Source organism: Lactuca virosa, chromosome 1 (assembly GCF_052849685.1).
Source record: "Lactuca virosa cultivar CGN04683 chromosome 1, Lactuca_virosa_CGN04683_v6, whole genome shotgun sequence".
In the NCBI taxonomy this organism is placed as follows: domain Eukaryota; kingdom Viridiplantae; phylum Streptophyta; class Magnoliopsida; order Asterales; family Asteraceae; genus Lactuca; species Lactuca virosa.
In genome coordinates this window covers 128052707-128058778 of record NC_136426.1, presented here as the reverse complement: position 1 = coordinate 128058778, position 6072 = coordinate 128052707, and the positions used below count along the sequence as shown (strand labels likewise).

General features: G+C 32.9%; 1 long non-coding RNA gene across 2 annotated transcripts in view; it reads left to right on the top strand.

Annotated features, from left to right (window-relative positions):
* LOC145157947 (uncharacterized) overlaps window positions 1-5495 on the top strand; it is an 18486-nt gene extending 12991 nt beyond the window's left edge. For both annotated transcript variants that reach the window (XR_013737231.1, XR_013737230.1), the window contains exon 3: window positions 4659-5495. This is a non-coding gene — a long non-coding RNA (uncharacterized LOC145157947). The remainder of the gene's footprint in view (window positions 1-4658) is intronic.
* Window positions 5496-6072: the final 577 nt, after the last annotated feature.

Sequence of the window (6072 nt, the reverse complement as noted above, 5' to 3'; positions counted from 1 at the left end):
AGGTGGATGAGAACAAGGAGAAGAAGTAAACAATTGACATAGATGAGGATGCAATTGGTATGTAGATAATTGGAAGCATGCAACTGGTGTTTAGATTGTCTATATAGTTTGTTTATAGTACTTTTATAATATGTAGTGCACATATTATGCCACACGAAGTCATGTCTAAATATTAACGGTATCTAGATTGTATATATAGTGTCCGGCCAGGTACTCTTATACTAAGGTGCAGTGGCGGAACCAGAAAAAAAGTTTAGGGGTAGCATAATGGTTTTTCCGCAAAAGACCTAAAGGGTAAAATGGTATTTACATCATAAGGTTTATAAGGCAAGGCTGATTTGGAGCTTTGATGCAAAAAGGTTAGCAGAAGACTTTGGAAGACAGTGAACCATATATAGAAAGCATCTAAGTTCAAAGATTAATCCTTATATGCAGAATGAAATAGGTGTAATATTTACCTGTAGGATGTTTCCATTGATGAATATGTTGATGCAATTAAGATCCCTATGAATGGCCCAATGCCCATGATTGTGTACTTCAAGACCATATAATCTCTCTTAACTAGTTCTTTAAGGCTTAGAGTTGGTATACCAACCTATGTTTCTTCCTAAAATTACCTAATGTGCATGCGTAATGTGATAAAGCTCAATGTGTTGTTATTAGTATCCATTCAAATGTTGTAAAGAACAACAATGTTTTCAATCTTAAGTGTTGTTGTGGTTTAATTTCTGATAAGAGCCTATTGAGGACGGATGAGTCTTCACTGAAGTTTCTTAGCTCTACTTGGTTTAGGGCCACATCTCTTCCTTCTGTTTTGTCAAATTCCCCTGTAGATTTTCTTGACTGTACAACACCCAACAGATCACTATACTAACCAAATTCCCAATAGGATTTGTGGATGAATGTTTAGGGCCACAAACATAATCACCAAATTTTGCTAAAGAACCATAACTAATACATTCACATCGATTTACAAAAATGGATTCAAAACATTGAACATGTCTAACTTAGTGTAACGACATCTCTCAATAATTTAATTTTGTAGCATGAATTAGTTAAACGTGAGCCAAATAACTTAAAAGAATTTAGAAATATATATATATATATATATATATATATATATATATATATATATATATATATAGAAAATGCACAGAGCTTGTTGAAATAGAACTAGAATTAGAATATCTAAGTTGACTTATGTAAATGTATTCCATAAAATTAAACATGATTTAGTAGCATACCTGGATTATGGGAAAACACAAAGACATCTAGCATGAATCGATCCAAAAGAACAACCACAAATTGGGGATTTTGGAATGTGTTGTCTAAGAAATTTAAACTAATGTAAATCTCAACATTAAAGTCGTAAGAAGCCATAGACCCCACCATTTTCAATCTCATGGTTAAATGAGCTCTTTATACGAAGTCTAGAGAAAAAGGAAACCAGAAATTGGAGATGACGAATTGGGGAAGAACATGGCAGGACGAATCAATTGAACCCTAAACTAGGGGGTGCACATTTGTTTCTTCAGAGGCTACACATGTACATAAAATAATTGAGATTTTACACTACTACATAAAAGTTGAGGGGTAGTCCGTGCTACCCCTGGCTATTAGCTGGATCCGCCTCTGCTAAGGTTATATATTTTAAGTGACTACAAGACGTGTGTTTATCATATATTACACATGCAGAAACAATTCCAAATAAATACTAATTCTACCTTTTGATAGTTTCTCCAACTCTTTTAGTCATGCTTTTGTATTGTTGCATTTTTTTACTAGGTCAAACTAATTCTTGGTGATCATCATAGTGCAACATAAATCGTCATAAAAACGTAATTTAGATTCGTCATATTCAATAAGGCTCAAGATTTTACGTTTAAACTGGACCACAATGCGTTACAAATGCTCTGGTAACTTTTTGGTTTTCACTCATGTAGTTATAAAGATATTTATTTTGAAATTTAATTAGATATCCCTTTTAAGCGTAATAGTTTACTTGTCTCATCAAATCATTTTTTGGCAAGTAACGTCTCCGTATAACTGTTATCAGAACAGCATGCATGCACCAGACATTTTGATTTAGTGAACTAAAAATATACTACATATAATTATAAGGCTATAGGGAGTGGTCACCACCAACCCACCGAAAAACTACAGCCACTTTTACGCCACGTCAACTTCACCACCAACTCACTAGACATTGGAAATGGTTAACACTCCACAATATTCCTTTTATTATTATTTTTTATTTATTTAGCATTAAATTAATTAAAAAAAACATAATATGTATATATATATATATATATATATATATATATAGAGAGAGAGAGAGAGAGAGAGAGAGCTGAGGGTTTAATTTAATTTAAAGATAAGTATAAGGATATAATGAGATACAAAGAAACATTTTCAAGGACCATATATGTAATTTCAATAAAATAGAAAATAGATGAAAGGGACGTTGCTGCTGCTCCTTATTTGCTATTGGTTGTCTTGGTCCGTCTTACCACTCACGCCACACCCAACCCATCTACCCTAGGAACGGTGTTCATGCGTCTCCAGGGCGTACACCTCATCATTCCACGCGTGGAACAAGCACCACTCCGGATAACGGATAGCCTAAGAGTAAAATGAACATGTCATATGCTCTGATGACACATTGCGTGGACAAACACGCGTCTATGCGTCTGGCTTTTCAAAAGTTCCATAGGATAAGTCAATGCGAATTGATGTACAATAACCTTTCCTAAAACGGTAAAAGCTACAACCATCGAAATCGCTATTATATTAAAGTTGGAATAAATGACAAAAAAACATTATAATTATATAGTGGTTTTAGATTTTCTTTACTGACGAATACATCAACTTTATTTTTTACCTTTTTACAATATTAACCATTAAATGCTTGCTTTTACCTTGGTAAAGGAAATACTCCATTTTAGTTGTCTCTAGAAAACCAATTTATATTTTATTATCTTAAGATGTCACCTACTATCACAAGTTGTCATCAATGGGTCCTAGTGACGTTATATATAAAATGTTTATAGGTTATTCAAAATTTTATTTATAGTATTGGCTTAACTCTAATTTTGTTATGAATTTAGTTTAAAACTTTTGTAATTACTTTGTTTTTAGAGTTAATTATATAAAAAAGTCTTATCCTTTGTGATTTTTTGTCGATTAAAGCTAATTTTATTTATTTAAAAAAATTGCTCCTTTTTATATTGAAACTTTAAGCAGGTTTAGCACTAACTTTTTAATAATATATTTTTTTTCCGAATAAAATTTTGTGTTTGGATCAACTTTTTCATTTCGACCATAATCTTTTTCTTATCATAGTGTGCTCATTTTGATAGATTTTTTGTTTTGTACTTCGATTTGGGGTAGATTTGGTCCGCCTTGAACCTGATGTTGTTGTAGGTTTTCACAAGTTGGTTAGTTTAGACCGCACTCGCAATGCACTACGATTTTTTCGTCGTTTGGTTATCTATAAAAAAACATGTTGAATCCATAATAATCACATTAGATACTTTTGAGACATGTTCCCCATCAATAGTAATATATTATTAATATCAGGGACAACAACTATCTTAGGCATTGCATTGTTATTCATTTTCAAATTAACAGTCACAAAATCTTTGTTAGCAAAAGCAAAAGTGTATGTTGCAAAAGACAGAATACAGAACCTTAAGTTAGCAAATCTAAAGCATTTAGTTTTTAAATTAGTAGACACATAACATCTAGTCTCCAAAATAACACACACATAACCATTTGTGATATGATTTCGTCCTAATTAGCATACTAAAAACCTTCGGTCTATGTATTAGCAAATGTAGAACCATTTGCATACGATTTCATCCAAGTTAGCTAACGTTAAACTTTCAATTCTTAAATTACTAGACGTAGAACCATCTATGATATTATTTCATCAACTTAGCATATACAAAACCTTCATTTTCTATATTACTAAGCATAAATATGATCCAACCACATCTTCCTTCAGCAAGAACATCATAACAATAACAACAATAAAAACATAGGAGTTATGATATTTAAAAATGAAAAAGTTTGTAAAATGTGAGGGTTTTTTCCAGAAACTAATTGTTTATTACCAAAAGATTACCGACTCACCTGCTAAGATGATCAAAACGAAAGAATTAGAAAAATATAGGTTTTTTTCTTAAAATAAAAGGTTCATATTTAAACATGAAAAAGTCCCAAAATGTACGGACTTCAATAAAATTAATCATTGTTTTTACATGATTTCGAAAACTCAGTTTTTGACAAAATTATATATTTTATAGTATTTTAATAGCTTTATATATTTTTTACAACTTTTTTCACAATTCTTTTAACAATTTAGTCCTTTATAAAAACGTGTGCTCCCGTATTCTCGACAAAGAATTTTGTTCCCTTCCTTCATTTCCATAATGGTTAGATAGTATGCGTCTCCTCCATTTGTTTGATAGTGATCCTTATCTACAGAAAATTGTTTGTGCATTATCTACCATTCCTTAATCGCACACTGTTTTCACCCTACAAAACAAAAAAGTATATTACAAGGGTCGATTTGTTATACCAGCATCATCCATATGGATGCAATGATTATTTGATGAATTCCATTTTAGTTCTAGTAGTGTCACTCTGTTTTACAGGACATATCATAGCCTTGCATCCAAACTTTGTTAGATCAGTATGGCAAAATAGTCCAACAATATGTCCAAGCAAGCAATACTTGCGAACAATACAAGTCATCTACATTGTCACCACGAGGTCTCTTCTAATCCTTGTCTATTCCGTTTGTTTTCTGGGTGGATATCTCCCTTTGTTTTTATATTCGGTTTACCAAAAATATAACAGCTACAATTGGTCTTGGTGGTAGTCGGTCATCTTTCTAATTATTGCCATTTTATTTCCACTTAAACATTGTCTCACAAATTGTTCCTTAGCTAGTACCTTCCTATGGGAGATTATTCAGCTCTACATCATTCCCATGATAGTGTTATGGGATAGAGATATGTAAATTCTTAGGCCCTCTCGAGTACTCTCCATGTAGGGGTTCCATTAATTGTCCACCTAGTCGTACCATTCGATGAAATCCAGGTCAACACAAAGCTTCATTTCGTGGAGGAATCAGTGGAGATTATGGATCGGGAGATCAAAAGACTCAAGCAAAATCGCATACCTATAGTAAAGGTACGATGGAACTCTCGTAGAGAGCCGGAGTTTACTTGGGAACGTGAGGACCAAATGAAACAAAAGTATCCACACTTATTCAACGATGCCCCCTCCACTAGTGAAACAACTAACTAGTAGTATAAAGTAGCCAAGAATGTACTAATTTCGGGACAAAATTCCCTTAACGGGGAGGTAATGTGACATCCCGGAATTTAGGGCAGAGATTTCAAACGACTAAATTACGGAAAATTTATTTGTAATTTACCTCGGTCAGTTTTACTGCATCTAATGAAATATAAATGAGTTCAGTTCAATTATTATGTAATATCTGATGATATTTTATGCCCAAGCGTGTAAACTGGTAACCAAATCAAACTGCTCAACTGCAGCGATGGGTAATGCGTCTGAAAAACTGAAATTTTACATTAATCAGTTTTGAGCAAAACAAACATTAAAATATGATAGTACATATTCCCCTGTTTCCGAAAATATAAAGAACGTAAAAAACGGAGATCATATGCAAAAGATACAACAGTTTCAAGAAAACAGACAGTAAAACACTGTTTTCTTTAATAGCGTAAAACCGAATCGAACCGTTGTGGCACTTACGCTTTGCCGACAGGATTTCCAAGAGCGCTTTTGGACTCAAGATATAGTATATTATTTAATTTCAAACACGAAGTAATTTTTACGAAATTTTTTACGAAAGTCGCGAAAACAAACACCGCGAGTCGTTAAGACGCGAAACTTCAACCGCAATTTTCCGAAAATCCGTAACTCCAAAAATTAATCCGTTTGATGTTCTGTAATCCTTGAATTATACTCTATCTAACGGTGCTTTCGAAAAAAATCATCGATGCACAAATCCCAAGACACCCGGTTTTTGTATGT